Source organism: Oryctolagus cuniculus, chromosome 7 (assembly GCF_051225735.1).
Source record: "Oryctolagus cuniculus isolate XC-2025 breed Fujian yellow rabbit chromosome 7, ASM5122573v1, whole genome shotgun sequence".
NCBI lineage: Eukaryota > Metazoa > Chordata > Mammalia > Lagomorpha > Leporidae > Oryctolagus > Oryctolagus cuniculus.
In genome coordinates, this window is record NC_142873.1 from 131316752 (window position 1) to 131336328 (window position 19577).

The 19577-nt window shown below is 43.0% G+C and overlaps 1 protein-coding gene across 10 annotated transcripts in view; it reads right to left on the reverse strand.

Moving 5' to 3' along the window:
* CCDC30 (coiled-coil domain containing 30) overlaps positions 1–19577 on the reverse strand; it is a 157166-nt gene that overhangs the window by 116487 nt on the left and 21102 nt on the right. The window lies entirely within an intron of this gene.

Below are 19577 nucleotides of genomic sequence, written 5' to 3' on the forward strand. Positions count from 1 at the left end.
TTGAGTATTTAAAACCATTTTTCTGGGGCCGGCGCTGTGGTGCACTAGGTTAATCCTCCGCCTGTGGCACCGGCATCCCATATGGGTGCCGGTTCTAGTCCTGGTTGCTCCTCTTCCAATCCAGCTCTCTGCTGTGGCCTGGGAAAGCAGCAGAAGATGGCCCAAGTGCTTGGGCCCCTGCACCCACATTGGGGACCTGGAAGAAGCTCCTGGCTCCTGGCTTTGGATCGACACAGCTCTGGCTGTTGCAGCCATTTGGAGAGTGAACCAATGGAAGGAAGACCTTTCTCTCTCTCTCTCTGTCGGTAACTCTACCTGTCAATCAAATAAATAAAATCTTTAAAAAAATTAAACCATCTTTCTGTCTGCACCACTGCCCATAATATCATTGCTCTCTCTCAACTCAGCACTTCATGTTAAGACCTGTACTTTCCAAGTTATCATTTCAATAATATAAACTTGCTACTTGCTGCCTATAACTTTCCTGAAATTGTACATCATGCTCTATTTTTCTCTTGCACAGCCTATTGGCAGAAGGACATTGAACCTCTCACCCTTAATCTTGTTCTCCTGCACAGTCTTGGCTCCCTGAAGATGCCCAGTCCTGCAGATCACAATGAGACCCTTTGTGGCCAGCAGGTGCATCCCTGTGGATGTGAAGGGCTGACTCGTGTGCTGAGGGCTGCTCCCTCTGAGGGGGTCTCCACAGGGCTCATGACCACACCCACACACATGGCCAGCAGTTCTTTGATTTATACTCGTGGTAGGCACGGCTAGCCTTTAGAATGAGTTTGCCAATCCAACCACCTCCAGCGACCACAGCAACCACAGCTCTGTGGGCAAGAGATGAGCTTGGAGCCTGAAGGCAGCTTCATGCAGGTCATCTTAGTCTCAGGGTTGTGGGAAGTGATGGTGACATAGGGTCCTCAGGCTTCCTCTCCAGGCAGCACACAATCTTGCCCTTGGGCATGGTGCCTATGGGGAGAACATTACCAGTGTGGAGCTGGGCCTTCTGCTGCAGCACCTGAACTGGCTGTGTGCATGCTCATGGTGGTGAAGGGGAGCTGCTTCTGCCTCTTAAACCTGTGCAGATCCCACAAGAACACTTGCGAGCAGGGCACTGCAGCCAGGGTGGTGGATGAATGTCCCTCACGAAGCTCTCTCTGTAGCCTTGCTGCCAGGCAAAGTCCACCACACCTGGGGTGCCCCTGTGATGCTGCACATGCTGGGTAGGGCAGAACAAGTGCTCTTTCTTTACCCATGAATCACACAGCCAAAGGAAGGGCCTGCTCATGAGCATGGACCAAAACAGCCTAGCAAGTTCTCCCTAGCATTTTCAAAAAGATCTATGTATCTATGTAACTATCTATCCATCCATCTATCCATCTATCCATCTATCCATCCATCCATCCACCCATCCACTGGTTCATTCCCCAAATGAACAGCCTGGGCTGGGCCAGGCAGAAGCCAGAAGCCAGAAACTCCATCTGGGTCCCCCTTGTGAGTGGCAGGGACCCAAGTGCTTGGGCTGTCTTCCTCTGCCTTCCCATGTACATTAGCAGGGAGCTTATCAGAAGCCAAGCAGCTGGATTCTAACCCACACTCTGATATGGGATGCCAGTGTGGCAAGCAATGAGGTTGGGCACCACAACAACAGCCCCAAAGTGGAAATTTTTATTCAATCTTTAACTGACACCTTGTCACAAAATAATATTGTTAAGATTTGGTTAATTTTCTTCAAAAAATTTTATATGCATATACTAATATACAGAAAAATGTTGGATTAAAAATTCTTAACAAGGGAGGCAGGTACATTTTTTTTAAAAGATTTATTTATTTATTTGAAAGTCAGAGTTACACAGAGAAGGAGAGACAGAGAGAGAGAGGTCTCCCACCCACTGGTTCACTCCCCAATTGGCCACAATGGCTGAAGCTGTGCTGATCCAAAGCCAGGAGCCAGGAGCTTCTTCCAGGTCTCCCATGAAGGTGCAGGGGCCCAAGGACCTGGGGCATTTTCCACTGCTTTCCCAGACCATAGAAGAGAGCTAGACTGGAAGTGGAGCAGGCAGGACCTGAACTGGCATCCATATGGGATGCCAGCACTGCAGGTGGTGGCTTTACCCACTAAGCCACAGCACCACCTGAGGGAGGCATTTAACCCACAGATTAAGACACCCATATCCCATGTCCTAGTGCCTGGGTTTAATTCTTGGCTCCTAATGCCTGGGTTGAATCCTTTGCTCTATCTCCTGACCCTAGTTTTCTGTTAGTGTAGACCCTGGTAAGCAGCAGGTAGTGGCTCAAATAATTGGGTTTCTGCCACCTACGTGGAAGACCTGGATTGAGTTCCTGGCTTCTGGGCATTTAGATAATGAACAAGTGGAAGAGCTTGCTCTCTCTCTCTCTCTCTGCCTCTCAAATAAATAAATACTTTTAAATATATATATATATATATATATATATATATATATATATAGTATTTAGCAAGTGGTAAAACATGAACCTCATCTATAAGAATATCCCTTTAGAGCAGAGTCCCAGAGAATACCTTGCTGTGCCAATTATTATTTATTCAGTGGCTGAGTTGGCCAGGACTAGAAGGAGCTGCAACAGCTGGGGCAGATGGAGGACTTAGAAGACTCAGGGAATCAATTACTTACACACAATTATTCTAGTGTCTTTACAACTTTTCTGCCATACCAGTGTATACCAGTTTATAATAGTTCCATGGGTCTTATCCCTGCCCCTATCACACATCACAAATATAAAAATCCAAATGTTATTATATCGCAAGTTGATTTAGTCACTTAATAATATATCACAGTCATGTATTCACATGAGCATACATAGCTGTTAGTCTTACTAACAGGTGCAAGGTATTAACCATGCAGTCACTGATTCAACCAAGTGACTTGTTGGTAAGCAATTGTTGGTAAGCAACCAAGTTGGATTGTTGGTAAGTACATCTTATTTAATTTTACTACCTAATAAGTTAGTTCTAATTCTCTGTGTTTTCACAGGTGCTTCTATGTTCTTTAAGGATACTATAATGTCATTGAATGGTTTTGGTATTGGACTAATGCTTGTCACTTAGAAAGTTGACAAATATTGGCTCTGGGATATGAAAAGAACAAAGGACCCTGTTTCCAGGGGTATGACTGATAGAAATTTTCAGTGATGAAATGAAAACACAACAGACTCCATAGAACAAGAGGAGAGAAGACAGAGACACCACTGCAGCTAGCTGTGCAGTGCAGCTGGCAGCCAGCTAGGAACCACCATTTTTTTTATTATTTTATAGAAAGCTTTTATTTAATAAATATAAATTTCATAGGTACAACTTTTGGATTACAGCAGTTCTTTCTCTCATACCCACCATCCTATCCCCAAGCAGTCCCATCTCCTGCTCCCTCTCCCATTCCATTCTTCATCAAGATTCATTTTCAATTATCCATATATACAGAAGATCAACTCCATACTGAGTAAAGATTTCAACACTTTGCACCCACACAGACACAAAAAGTCCAAAGTACTGCTTGAAGATTGGTTTTACCATTAATTCTCATAGTACAACTCATTAAAGACAGAGGTCCTACATTGGGAGCAAGTGCAAAGTGACTCCTTTATTGATTTAACAATTGACACTCTTATTTATGACGTAAGTGATCACCTGAGGCACTTGTCATGAGCTGCCAAGGCTATGGAAGCCTCTTGAGTACACAAACTCTGTCATTATTTAGACAAGGTCATCATCAAAGTGGAAGTTCTTGTTATGCCCGGTTCAGTCATCCCCAAAGACCACCAAGGAGCCGATACTGCTGTAAAGCACATGAGAGTTTTATTGCAGGTCCGGGCCTGGTCTCTCAATCAACACCGACGCAGCGGGTCTGAATTGAGAGCCCCGACCCTTCAGTTAACAGGGTTTTTATAGGGTTTTCAGAGACATTTTATACATCATGGTACCATTTAGCAAATCATCTCATCCTGCGGGAAATTCAAAGGACATCTCCTAGAACTGATTAGTGCATCCAGTGGCGGGAACGGACCTACTAAAGGTGGTTGGATGGCTTTGGGGTTGATGCCTTTTGAATTGATTGGCCGAAGCATAGGGTCCGAGCTGATGGGGTGTACGTGCTGAACTGAACTGCAGGGTCTCAGGTAGCTATCAATCACCTTATCTGCCCTGCGAAGACACCAGAAACTCTAGGTATTTCTCTATTATCTGTTAATTGGCTATTGCTAGGAGAGTTTATCACAAGGGGAGTTCATTTATTTACTTTTAGGAGCTTCTGGCTCAGGGTTCAGGGCCTGGTCAGGCCCAAGTTACAAGATGGAGGCCTAATTTAAAATAGTTGCACCTTGATCCAGGCTCAGGTCTCACATTCTCTCCTCTCTTCAGAGAAAGTTACCTCCTTCTTTGACGGCCCCTTCTTTCCACCAGGATCTCACTCACAGAGATCTTTCATGTAGATCATTTTTTGCCACAGTGTCTTGGCTTTCCATTCATGAAGTGCCCTCATGGGCTTTTTAGCCAGATCTGAATGCCTTAAAGGCTGATTCTGAGGCCAGAGTGCTGTTTAGGGCATTTGTCATTCTGTAAGTTTGCTGTGTGGCCTGCTTCCCATGTTGGATCATTCTCTCCTTTTTAATTCTATCTATTATTATTAGCACACACTTGGTCTTATTTATGTGAACCCTTTGACACTTATTCCTATCTTTATGATCAGTTATGAACGTGAACTGATCACTTTAACTAGTAAGATGGCATTGGTACTTGCCAACTTAATGGGATTTGGAGTCCCATGACAAATTTTTAGCTTTACCCTTAGGGGTAAATCTGAGGGAATGTGTGCCAAACTGTATATCTCCTCCCTCTCTTATTCCCACTCTTATTTTTTTACTGGGATCAATTTTCAATTGGATTCAAACAACTAAGAATAATTCTGTATTAATTAAGGAGTTCAACCAATGGTATTAAGTAGAAAAAGAAAATACCAAAAAGAATAAAATGGTAAGCTGTTCCTCAACAGTCAGGACAAGGGCTGATCAAGTCATTGTTTCTCTCTCTCTCTCTCTCTCTCTCTCTTTTTTTTTTTTTTTGGACAGGCAGAGTTAGACAGTGAGAGAGAGAGACAGGTCTTCCTTTTTTCCATTGGTTCACCCCCCAAGTGGCTGCTACAGCTGGCGCATTGCGGCCGGCGCGCTGCACCAATCTGAAGCTGGAAGCCAGGTGCTTTCCCCTGGTCTCCCATGTGGGTGCAGGGCCCAAGGACCTGGGCCATCCTCTACTGACTCCTGGGCCACAGCAGAGAGCTGGACTGGAAGAAGAGCAACCAGAACAGAATCCAGCGCCCCAACCAGGACTAGAACCCAGAGTGCTGGCGCCGCAGGCGGAGGATTAGCCTAGTGAGCCACAGCGCTGGCCCAAGTCATTGTTTCTCATAGTGTCAGTTTCACTTCCACAGGTTTCCTTTTAGGTGTTCAGTTAGTTGTCACAGATCAGGGAGAACATATGATATTTGTCCTTTTGGGACTGTTTTTTTTTTTTAAACTTTTATTTAATGCATATAAATTTCCAAAGTACGACTTATGGATTACAATGGCTTCCCCCACATACCGTCCCTCCCACCCACAACCCTCCCCTTTCCCACTCCCTCTCCCCTTCCATTCACATCAAGATTCATTTTCGATTATCTTAATATACAGAAGATCAGCTTAGTATACATTAAGTATGGATTTCAACAGTTTGCTCCCACACAGAAACATAAAGTGAAAAATAATAGATGATTTTTTTAAATGATGATGAAATCAGAGCAGACCTATTGTCATGTTTAATCCCAGTGAGAGTCAAGTTGGGAATTGATAATTTTTTTTTTTTTTTTTACAGAGGATCAGTTTAGTATGCATTAAGTAAAGATTTCAACAGTTTGCACCCCCATAGAAACACAAAGTGAAATATATTGTTTGAGTACTCGTTATAGCATTAAATCTCAATACACAGCACATTAAGGATAGAGATCCTACATGAGGAGTAAGTGCACAGTGACTCCTGTTGTTGACTTTACCAATTGACACTCCTGTCTATGGCATCAGTAATCTCCCTATGCTCCGGTCATGAGTTTCCAAGGCTATGGAAGCCCTCTGAGTTCTCCGACTCTTATCTTGTTTAGACAAGGTCATAGTCAAAGTGGAGGTTCTCTCCTCCCTTCAGAGAAAGGTACCTCCTTCTTTGAAGACCTGTTCTTTCCACTGGGATCTCACTCGCAGAGATCTTTTGCCAGAGTGTCTTGGCTTTCCATGCCTGAAATACTCTCATGGGCTTTTCAGCCAGCTCCGAATGCCTTTAGGGCTGATTCTGAGGCCAGAGTGCTATTTAGGACATCTGCCATTCTATGAGTCTGCTGAGTATCTCACTTCCCATGTTGGATCACTCTCCCCTTTATTTACTCCATCAGTTAGCGTTAGCAGGTACTAGACTTGTCTATGTGCTCCCTTTGACTCCCAGTCCCTTCACCATGACCAAATGTGAACTGAAACTGATCACCTGGAACAGTGAGATGGCATTGGTACATGCCACCTCGATGGGATTGAATTGGAATCCCCTGGTATGCTTCCAACTCCACCACTTGGGGCAAGTCAGCCTGAGCATGTCCCAAATTATACATCTCTTCCCTCTCCCATTCCCACCACCATGTTCAACAGGGCTCACATTTCAGTTAATTTTCAACACTTAAGAATAACTGTGCATCAATTACAGATCTAAACCAGTCATATTAAGTAGAACAGATAAAAAAACTACTAAGAGGGATAATGTATTTAGTTGTTCATTAACAGTCAGGGCTATGCTGATCAAGCCACCATTTCCCATAGTGTCCACCTCACTCCAACAGGTTTCCCTCTTGGTGTTCAGTCAGTCGTCACCGATCAGGGAGAACATATGGTATTTGTCCTTTTGGGACTGGCTTATTTCACTCAGCATGATGTGTTCCAGATTCCTCCATTTTGTTGCAAATGACTGGATTTCGTTGTTTCTTACTGCGGTATAGTATTCTAAAGAGTACATATCCCAGGGACATATCCCAGGGACTGTTTTATTTCACTCATCATGATGCTTTCCAGATTCCTCCATTTAGTTGCAAATGACCGGATTTCCTTTTTTTTTTTTTTTACCACTGTGTAGTATTCCACAGAGTACATAACCCATCATTTCTTTATCCAGTCTTCTGTTGATGGACATTTAGGTTGATTGCTTGTCTTAGCTATTGTGAATTGAGCTGCAATAAACATGGAGGTGCAGATAGCTCTTTTATTTGCCAATTTAATTTCCCTTGGGTAAATTCCAAGGAGTGGGATGGCTGGGTTGTATGGTAGATCTATATTCAGATTTCTGAGGTATCTCCAAACTGTCTTCCATAGTGGCTTTATCAGTCTGCATTCCCACCATCAGTGGATTAGTGTGCCTTTTTCCCCACATCCTCGCCAGCATCTGTTGTTAGTTGATTTGTGTATGTAAGCCATTCTAATCGGAGTGAGGTGAAACCTCATTGTGGTTTTGATTTGCATTTCCCTGATGGCTGGTGATCCTGAACATTTTTTCATGTGTCTGTTGGCCATTTGGATTTCCTCTTTTGAAAAATGTCTGTTTAAGTTCTTGGCCCATCTCTTAAGTGGGTTGTCTGTTTTGTTGTTGTGGAGTTTCTTGATCTGTTTGTAGATTCTGGTCATTAATCCTTTATCAGTTGCATAATTTGCAAATAATTTCTCCCATTCTGTCGGTTGCCTCTTCACTTTCCTGTTTCTTTTGCAGTATAGAAGCTTCTCAATTTGATGTAATCCCAGTTGTTAATTTTGGCTTTGGCTGCCTGTGCTTCTGGGGTCTTTTCCAAGAAGTCTTTGCCTATGCCAGTATCTTGCTGGGTTTCTCTGATGTTCTTTAATAATTTGATGGTGTCGGGTCATAGATTTAGATCTTTAATCCATGTTGAGTGGATTTTTGTGTAAGGTGTAAGGTAGGGATCTTGCTTCATACTTCTGCATGTGGAAATACAGTTTTCCCAGCACCATTTGTTGAATAGACTGTCCTTGCTCCAGGAATTGGGTTTAGCTCCTTGATCAAATATACGTTGGTTTTAGATGTGTGGATTGATTTCTGGTGTTTCTATTCTGTTCCATTGGTCTATCCATCTGTTTTTGTACCAGTACCAGGCTATTTTGATTATAACTGCCCTGTTGTGTCGTTCCCCCTCTTCGTGGAGGAGCGACACTAGACCCTGCCTAGGTTTCCTATCCGAGTCACGGCACCATTATGTCGCTCCCCCTCTTCATGGAGGAACGACACTAAACCCTGCCTAGGCTTCCTATCCGAGTCACGGCACCATTATGTCGCTCCCCCTCTTCGCGGAGGAACGACACAGGACCCTGCGTTGTTCTTTTGTCTGCTCGGCCCTCCCCGGGTTTGCTGCTGGTTCTTCCCGGGTTGGCTATCGTCCCTTCCACCTCCGTGGAAGGGCGGTTCCCCCTGCCACTTTCCCCACTTCCACGGGGGAGCGGCACACCGCCGGCCGGCTCTCTCGGGGGCTGCTCAGGTGTTTCTTCAGATAGATGTTCCTGGTGCATGTTGTCTCTCTCCTCCTTTATAGTCCTCTTCCACCAATCCCAACTCTGCTACCCACAACGCCGAGTACTCTGCTCTCCTCCAATCAGGAGCAGGTCCTGCTGTTTATTGGTTGAACTGGAGGCAGCTGTGTAGAAGCTGTTTCCTCCTCTCCCAGCGCCATATTGTGGGAGAGCAGATGCATAGAATAAGTCTTAATTCCAGTAACTTAGTCTAGTCCAAGTTGCTCCCCACACTGTTGTATGACTTGAAATCTGATATTGTGATGCCTCTGGCTTTGTTTTTGTTGTATAAGATTGCTTTAGCTATTCGAGGTCTCCTGTGCCTCCACATGAATTTCAGCATCACTTTTTCCAGATCTGAGAAGAATGTCTTAGGTATTTTGATTCATATTGCACTGAATTTGTAAATTGCTTTTGGAAGAATGGACATTTTGATGATATTGATTCTTCCAATCCATGAGCATGGAAGATTTTTCCATTTTTTGGTATCCTCTTCTATTTCTTTAAAGTTTTTTAATTGTCATCATAGAGATCTTTGATATCCTTGGTTAAATTTATTTGAAGGTATTTGATTTTTTTTTGTAGCTATTCTGAATGGGATTGATCTTAGAAGTTCTTTCTCAGGTGTGACATTGTCTATCTATAAAAAAGCTGTTGATTTTTGTGTATTGATTTTATATCCTGTTACTTTTACCAAATTCTTCTATGAGTTCCAATTGTTTCTTAGTGGAGTTCTTTGGATGCCCTAAATAAAGAATCATGTTGTCTGCAAATAGAGATAGTTTGACTTCTTTCTTCCCAATTTATATCCCTTTGATTTCTTTTTCTTGCCTAATAACTCTGGCTAAAACTTCCAGTACTATATTGAATAGCAATGGTGAGAGTGGGCATCTCTGGTACCAGATCTCAGTGGGATTGTTCCAAATTTTCTCCATTCAATATGATGCTGGCCATGGGTTTGTCATAAATTGTCTTGGTTGTGTTGAGGAATGTTCCTTCTATACCCAATTTGCTTGGAGTTTTCATCATGAAAGGGTGTTGTACTTTATCAAGTGCTTTCTCTGTATGTATTGAGATAATCATATGGTTTTTGTTCAGCAGTTTGTTAATGTGATGTATCACATTGATAGATTTGCAAACGTTGAACCATCCCTGCATAACAGAGATAAATCCCACTTGGTCTGGGTAGATTATCTTTCTTATGTGTTGTTGGATTCTATTGAGGATCCACCATCTTACATGTCAAAGCAGGAAGAAATGGCTGTGTGCTGCACCACTCAGAGTTTCAGCTGAGAGGGAATTCCACAGTCAGCCCCTGACTTTTATTTCAGTCTGGGGAGTTGACTGGGAGTTCAGCAACTGCCAGGCTTCGAGCAGGGAAGCCAGCTTGCTTCCTTCCCCTCCCCAGCTCCCACAGAGCATCATACTTAAAAAGTCGGGCAGTCAGGAGGAGACATCATATTCTTAGAGAGAAGTGAAAGGAGTCTGCTGCAACCTGGGCCCCTGCTGATGTTGCCTCAAGGAGAACCTTGCACACCACACTGACTTTGAGTCCGGCCTGAAGTACTAGTTGGGGGTAGGGTGACCACCTCACCTTGTGAAAGGAGAGCACACTGCCTGCTTCCCATTCTCCCTACAAAGGGCTCTGGGCAACAAGCAGGAAGGAGGCACCATCTTGATAAGGCGAGTGTAGGCAGCAGTGGCTCATGTACATGTAAGTAAGTAGGGGATTTTATCTGAGGGATAAATCCACAGTCCCTATTGACTTTGAGTCTGGTCTGGAGGGCTGTCAGGGGGCAGGGATCCCACTGCAGCCTGTGAGGCGCTCCCCTCCCCTAACTTTATCACAGGTGACCATACTCAAACTGCCAAGGTGGAAAATCGACATGCAGCAGGCTCTGGGACACCTTCATTCTCCCCTTGGGGCTGAGAGTGGATCCCTCTGCCCTGTGACTGTGGGAGCACTACACACTATGACTGTGGGAATTCTATGATTGCAAGATAGGGTGTGGGCTGTACCTGAGTCTCTGGGATATCACTGTGTCTGGTTTCAGTGGCTCTAAGTTCTCTGAGTGCTAGGGGTGGGTCATTGCAGAGGGTTCTGTGGTCACACTGAAGATCACACAGATCCTTTGTATGGTTCACGTGTCTGCATGGGTGGGGTGTGTAGCCACTGTGGGTTCACCCAGGCATTGATCACCTTGGCAGAGAGGAGGTGAGGCAGTGGTCACACCAGCTGTTATCATACCCTCCCCCTCCCCACTGCTGCAATAGAGGTGATCTATCATTCTCAACATGGGTGTCACCCTAGACCCTTCTACCACTCCTGAGCACTGACTGGAGTTCCCTGGCCCCACCCAGTACATGCCTCTGAATATCCACGAAAGGAGCAGACACTCCACTAAGCCACAGAAGCATATTTCAAAGATAAAAACCATCAGAGGGGAAAACCAACAAGTGGTTCTATAAATGCCTAAAAATAAACATAGAAATATAAGAAACATGAACAAGGAAGACACTAGGACTCCCCCCAAAGGAACACAGCAACACTTCAATATTGGAATATGAAGATGCAGAGATTGATGAAATGCCTGAAAAGGAATTCAAAAGAATGATAGTAAGATTACTCAAAAACAATGAGAAGCAAATTCATGAGTTAAAGAAATCCATACATGACATGGATGAAAAATTTTGCTGATAGATAGAGATATTGAAGAGAAATCAACTTGAAATATTAGGAACGAAGAATTCAATATATCAAATAAAAAATACCATGGAAAGCTTTAATAGACTTGATGAGGCAGAAGAAAGAATATACAAGTTGGAAGACATATCTTTGTCAATATCTCAGACAAAAAAAGAAGAAAAACTGAAAACAGTGCTTGAGACTTATGGGATACTATTCAACAACCTAGCATATGGGTCTTAGGAGTTACTGAAGGTGTGGAAAGTGTGAATGGATTAAAAGGATGAAATAATTGTAGAAAACTTCCCTGGGTTGGAGAAATAAAGGGAAATCCAAGTACAGGAAGCACATAGAATTCGTAGTAGACATGACCAGAAAAGATCTTCACCATGACATATTATAGTAAAGTTTTCAACAGTAAAACATAAAGAAAAGAATCTGGCCGGCGCTGCGGCTCACTAGGCTAATCCTCCGTCTTGCGGCACCGGCACACCAGGTTCTAGTCCCAGTCAGGGCGCCGGATTCTGTCCCGGTTGCCCCTCTTCCAGGCCAGCTCTCTGCTGTGGCCAGGGAGTGCAGTGGAGGATGGCACAGGTCCTTGGGCCCTGCACCCCATGGGAGACCAGGATAAGTACCTGGCTCCTGCCATTGGATCAGCGTGGTGTGCCGGCCGCAGCGCGCCGGCTGCGGCGGCCATTGGAGGGTGAACCAACGGCAAAAGAAAGACCTTTCTCTCTGTCTCTCTCTCTCACTGTCCACTCTGCCTGTCAAAAAAAAAAAAAAAAAGATTCTAAAATATATACAAGAGAAATACCAGATGACCTTAAGAGGATCTCCAATTAGACTGACAGCTGATTTCTCATTGGAAACCCTAAAAGCTTAGAGGGAATGGAGAAACATAGTTGAACTCCTAAAAGAAAAAACTGTCAACCTAGAATACTGTACCTAGAAAAGCTCTCGTGTATAAATGAAGGTGAAATAAAGACCTTCCATAACAAAATGAAATTGAGGGGGCTGGCGCGGCAGCATAGTGGGTAAAGCTACTGCCTGCAGTGTCAGCATCCTATATGGGTGACGTTTTGAGTCCCAGCTGCTCCACTTCCTATCCAGCTCTCTGCTATGGCCTGTGAAAGCAGTAGAAAATGGCCCAAGACCTTGGGCCCCTGCACCCACATGGGAGACTCGGAAGAAACTCCTGGCTGCAGGCTTCAGATGGGCGCAGCTCCGACTGTTGCAGCTAATTGGGGAATGAACCCTGGATGGAAGAACTCCCTCTCTCTCTCTTTCTCTCTCTCTCTCTGCCTCTCCTCTTTCTGTGGAACTCTGTCAAATAAAATAAATAAATCTTTTTAAAAAATAAGAAATTGAAAGAATTTGTCACCATTTGTCCAGCCTTACAAATGATACTTAAGAATATGCTACACATAGAAACAAAGAAAGATAGTCATCATTATGAAAGAATGTGAAGGCAGAAAATTTCCTAGTGAAAGTACTAAGGAGGGGCGAGTGCTGTGGCACAGCAGGTAAAGCTGCCACCTACAGTGCTAGCATTCCACATGGGCACCGGTTCGAGTCCTGGCTGCTCTACTTCCAATCCAGCTCACTGCTATGGCCTGGGAAAGCAGCAGAAGATGGTCCAATTCCAATTCCTTGGGCCCCTGCACCCACATGGGAGATCCAGAAGAAGCTCCTGGTTCCTGGCTTCAGGTCAGCCCATCTCTGGCTGTTGAGGTCATTTGAGGAGTCAACCAGTGTATGGAAGACATCTTTGCCTCTCTGTAACTCTGCCTTTTGAATACATAAATAAAATTTTTATTAAAGAAAAATACTAAAGAAATCCAAAGTAAACAATAGGAATGTTAAGGGAAAAATTGTAGAGCCAAGTCATTACTTATCAATATCTTTGAATGTAAATGGTCTAAACTCTCCAATTAAAAGATATAGACTGGCTGAATGGATTGAAAAATAAGACCCACCTATTTGCTGCCTACAAGAAACACACCTCACCAACAAAGATACACACAGACTGAAAGTGAAAGGATGAAAAAAAAGATATTCCATGCAAATGGAAATTTAAAAAGAATAGGAATAGCCATCCTAATGTCAGATGAAACAGACTTTAACACAAAAACTGTTAAAAGAGACAAAGAAGAGCATTATGTAATTATTAAGGGAACAATTTAATAGGAAGATGTGACTATAGTAAATATATATGCATCCAATGCCAGGGTGCCTGGCTATTTAAAACCAATGTTAATGGATCTAAAGGGAGACATAGACTCTAATACAGTAATAATGGAGGACTTCAACCCTCCACTTTTATAAATAGGCAAATCAATTAGACAAAAATCAACAGAGAAACAACAGAGGTAATCTACACTAGGGACCAAATGGACTTAGTTGGTATCTATAGAACATTTTATTCCACAGCTGAAGAATACACATTCTTTTCATGAGTGCATGGAACTTTCTCTAGGATAGACCATATGTGAGGTCATAAGACAAGTCTCAACAAATTCAAGAAAATTGAAATCATATCATGCATCTTTTGTGACCACAATGGAATGAAGTTGAAAATTAACAACTTAAGAAACTCTAGGAAAAATGCAAGCACATGGAGACTGAACAACATGCTCCTGAATAAACAGTAGGTCATAGAAGAAATCAAAAGGGAAATAAAAAAAATTCCTGGAAGTGATTGAAGATGACAACACAATATATCAAAATTTATGGGATACAGCAAAAGTAGTATTAAGAGGGAAGTTTATAGCAATTGGTGCCTACATCAAGAAATTGGAAAGGCATCAAAGAAACAATCTAACAATGAATCTCAAGGACCTAGAAAAAATAACAAGTCTAAAATTAGAAGGAGGAAAGAAAAAATTAAAGAATAAATAAACAAAATTGGACCTCAAAAATATGAACGATTAGTGAAATGAAATGAAGAGGTGGTTTTTAAAAAAATAAACAAAATTGATACACTGTCAGCCTAACTAATCAAAAAAAAGGTATAAGACCCAAATTAATAAATCAAAGAAGAAAAAGGAGATGTTACAATAGATACCACAGAAATAAAAGAATCATCAGGATATACTACAAACAGCTTTATGAAAACAAAAGGGAAAATCCAGAAGAAATGGATAGATTTCTGGACACATACAATCTACTAAAATTGAGTCATGAAGACACAGAAAACATAAATAGACCAATAACCAAGACAAAAATTGAATCAGTAATAAAGACCCCCCCCCCCAAAAAAAAAAGCCCAGGCCTGGATGGTTTCACTGCTGAATTCTTTTGTTTGTTTGTTTGTTTTAAATTTATATTTATTCATATAAAAGTCAGAGTTACACAAAGAAAGAAGGAGAGGCAGAGAGAGAGAGAGAGGTCTTCTATCTGCTGGTTCACTCCCCAGTTGGCCGCAATGACCGGAGCTGTTCTGATCTGAAGCCAGGATCCAGGAGCTTCTTCTGGGTCTCCCATACTGGTGTAGGGGACCAAGGACTTGGGCCATCTTCTACTGCTTTCCCAGGCCATAGTGGAAAGCTGGATCAGAAGTGGAGCAGCCGGAACTTGAACCGGCGCCCATATGGGATGTCAGCACTTCAGGCAGCAGCTTTACCCACTACACCACAGCGCCAGCCCCTCACTGCTGAATTATACAAAATCTTTTTTTTTTTTTTTACAGGCAGAGTGGACAGTGAGAGAGAGAGACAGAGAGAAAGGTCTTCCTTTGCCGTTGGTTCACCCTCCAATGGCCGCCACGGCCAGCGCTGCTGTGGCCTGCGCACTGCGCTGATCCGATGGCAGGAGCCAGGTACTTTTCCTGGTCTCCCATGGGGTGCAGGGCCCAAGCACCTGGGCCATCCTCCACTGCACTCCCGGGCCACAGCAGAGAGCTGGCCTGGAAGAGGGGCAACTGGGACAGAATTCGGCGCCCCAACAGGGACTAGAACCCAGTATGCCGGCGCTGCTAGGCGGAGGATTAGCCTAGTGAGCCACGGCGCCAGCCTACAAAATCTTTAAAGAACTAGTTCCAATTCTTCTCAGACTATTCAAAACAATTAAAAGGGAGAGAATCCTCCCAAACTCTTTTTATGAGGCCAGCATCACCTTAATTCCAAAACAAGAAACAGATATGGAAAAAAAAAAAAAAAACAGAACAACAGAACTATAGACCAATATCCCTGAGAAATACAGATATAAAAATCTACAACAGATTACTAGGTAATCAGATCCAGCAAGAGCACTCATCAGGGCCAATGTGATTTATTTCTTATATGCGGGGATGGTTCAACATATGCAATTAATAAATTTGATATATTGCATTAACTGAAGAATAAAAACAATATGATTATCTCAATAGATGCACATTTGATAAAATATAACACTCTTTCGTGATAAAAAAAAATCTTAAGCAAATTGGGGATTGAAGGAACATTTCTCAGCACAACCAAGGCAATATATGATAAAAACATAGCCAGCATCATATTGGGGAAAAGTCAGAAACATTTCCACTAAGATTCAGAACCAGACAAGGATTTACACTCTCACCACTGTTATTTAAGATAGTTTTTAAAAAATATTTTTCCTTGTTCATGATGTTTCTCACTTTTTAAAAAAGATTTATTTATTTATTTTAAAGTCAGAATTACACAGAAAGACAAGGAGAGCCAGATATATATAGAGAGGGGTCTTCCATCTGCTGGTTCACTCCCCAAATGGCCATAATGGCCAGAGCTGCGCCGACCCAAAGCTAGGAGCCAGGAGCTTCTTTCTGAGTCTCCCACGTGGGTGCAAGGGCCCAAGGACTTGGGCCATCTTCTACTGCTTTCCCAGGCCATGGCAGAGAGCTGGATTAGAAGTGGAACAGGGTCTTGAACTGGCACCCAGATGGTATGCTGGCACTATAGGCAACTTTACCTGCTAAGCCAAAGCGCTGGTCCCTTAATATAGTTTTAGCCACAGCCATTAGGCAAGGAAAAGTAAAAGAACTCAAAGGGATAGAAATTGGAAAGGAGAAAGTCAAATTATCCCTGCTTGCTGATGACATGATCCTATTTATAAGAAAGTCAAAAGTCTTCACCAAGAGACTATTGGAATTTTTTTTTTTGACAGGCAGAGTGGACAGTGAGAGAGAGAGACAGAGAGAAAGGTCTTCCTTTGCCATTGGTTCACCCTCCAATGGCCGCCGCGGCCGGCGCGCTGTGGCCGGCGCACCGCACTGATCCGATGGCAGGAGCCAGGAGCCAGGTGCTTTTCCTGGTCTCCCATGGGGTGCAGGGCCCAAGCACCTGGGCCATCCTCCACTGCACTCCCTGGCCACAGCAGAGGGCTGGCCTGGAAGAGGGGCAACCGGGACAGAATCCGGCGCCCCGACCGGGATTAGAACCCGGTGTGCCGGCGCCGCAAGGCGGAGGATTAGGCTAGTGAGCCGCGGTGCCGGCCCGAGACTATTGGAATTTATAAGAGAGTTTTTGATAAAGTTGCAGGACATAAAATCAACACACAAAAATAACTAGCCTTTGTATACAAAGAATGCCATGGCTGAGAAAAAAAGAAAAAAAGATCATTATGATTCACAATAGCTATAACAATTTTAAATACCTTGGAATAAATTTAACTAAGGACATGAAAGAGTTCTGCAATGAAAATTACAAAAAATTAAACAAAGAAATAGAAGGTGACACACCCACACAAAAATTGAAAAATCTTCCATGTTCATGGACTGGAAGAATTAATATCATCAAAATGTCCATACTACCCAAAATAATTTACAGATTCGATGCACTCCCAATCAAAATCCCAAAGACATTCTCTCAAATCTAGAAAAAACAATGCTAAATATCATATGGAAACACAAGAAATCCTGAACAAATAAAGAAATCTTAAACAACAAAACAAAGCTGGTGGCATCACAATACCAGATTTAAAGACAAACTACAGGGCAGTTATAATGAAAATAGCCAGGCAGTGGCATAAAAATAGCATGCATACCAATGGAACAGAATAGAAACTCTAGAAATTAATCCACACATCTCCAACCAATTAATCATTGACAAACAAGCTAAAATTAATCCCTGCAGAAAGGACAGTCTCTTAAAAAATGGTGCTGAAAAAATTGGATCTTCATTGGCAAAAGTATGAAACAAGACCCCTACATTACATCTTATATAAAAATCAATTCTTCATGGATAAAGGACCTAAATCTATGACCTGACACCATCAAATTAGTGGATGAATACATCAGGGAAACTCTGCAAGACATTGGCATAGGCAAAGAATTCTTACAAAAGACCCCAAAAGCACAAGTAATAAAAGCAAAAATAGACAAGTGAAATTACACCAGAATAAGAACCTTCTGCACTGCAAAGGAAACACTCAACAAAATGAAGAGGCAACTGATAGAATGGGAGAAAATATTTGCAAACTATGCAACTGAAAAAGGATTAATATTCAGAATTTTTTAAAGAGCTCAAGAAACTCAACAATCACAAAACAAATGGCCCAGTCATGAAATGGGCAAAGGACATGAACAGGCATTTTTCAAAAGATGAAATTCAAATGGCCAGCAGTCACATGAAAATATGCTCAGGATTGCTAGCCATCAGGGAAATGAAAATCAAAACTACACTGAGGTTTCACTTCACCCTACTTAGAGTGGTTATCATCCAAAAATAAAAAAGCAATAAACACTGATGAGGACAAGTGGAAAAAGTTCATCTTTTTTTTTTTTTTTTTATTATTTTGACAGGCAGAGTGGACAGTGAGAGAGAGAGACAGAGAGAAAGGTCTTCCTTTGCCGTTGGTTCACCCTCCAATGGCCGCCGCGGCCGGCGCGCTGCGGCTGGCGCAGCGCGCTGATCCGATGGCAGGAGCCAGGAGCCAGGTGCTTTTCCTGGTCTCCCATGGGGTGCAGGGCCCAAGCACCTGGGCCATCCTCCACTGCACTCCCTGGCCACAGCAGAGGGCTGGCCTGGAAGAGGGGCAACCGGGACAGAATCCGGCGCCCCGACCGGGACTAGAACCCGGTGTGCCGGCGCCGCTAGGCGGAGGATTAGCCTAGTGAGCCCCGGCGCCGGCCCAAAAGTTCATCTTATACACTGTTGGTGGGAATGTAAACTAGTACAACCATTATGGAAGACAGTATGGAGATTCCTCAGAAATCTGAAAATAGATCTACCATCTATCTATCTCACTCCTGGGAATTTACCCAAAGGAAATGAAATCAGTATATGAAAGATTTATCTGTTGCAATGACTTTGAATAGCTCTTGGCATGACTGTTGAGGAACATTTCTTTTGTTGTTGCTGTTTTGTGTGTGTGTGTGTGTGTGTGTATGTGCAAATTGTTGAACTCTTTACTTAGTATAGAGTTGGTTTTCTGTGTATAAAGTTAATAAAAAAGGGATCTTAGTGGAGAATGAGACTGGAGATGCAAGAGGGGGAGGAGATGTGGAGAGTGGGTAGGAGGGCGGGTATAGTGGGAAGAATCACTATATTCCTAAAGTTGTACTTATGATGCATGAAGTTTGTATTCCTTAAATAAAGGGTTTCTTTGGGGGAAAATAAAATAAAATTTTAAAAAATAAAAAATAGAAAGATTTATCTGTACCTCGATGTTCATTGCAGCTTAAGTGACAATAGCTAAGATATGGAATCAACCCAGATGTCCATCAACTGATAAAGAAAATGTGGTATATATATACTATGGAATACTTCTCAGCTGTAAAAAGAAAAATATCCTCTCTTTTGCAAAAAACTGGATGTGAATATAAATGCTTATGCTTAGAGAAATAAACCAGTCCTAAAAAGAAAAATATTGTATGTTTTACCTGATTTGTGGTAACTAATATACACAGCACAAAAAATGCAATGTACATGAGTGAAATTGACATTTTGAGATTTGATTATTATTTATAGCCCTTGTTTATACTCTTGAGGATCAATGGTTTTTCTACTTACTACTTGTTGAATTCTTTATTTGGTAGAGGGGTAAGCTGGTGATTATAAAATAAACTGAAAGTATATCACTGTTGGCCGGCGCCGTGGCTCAACAGGCTAATCCTCTGCCTTGCGGCGCCGGCACACCGGGTTCTAGTCCCGGTTGGGGTGCTGGATTCTGTCCCGGTTGCCCCTCTTCCAGGCCAGCTCCCTGCTGTGGCCCGGGAGTGCAGTGGAGGATGGCCCAAGTGCTTGGGCCCTGCACCTGCATGGGAGACCAGGAAAAGCACCTGGCTCCTGGCTTCGGATCAGTGCGATGCGCCGGCCGCAGT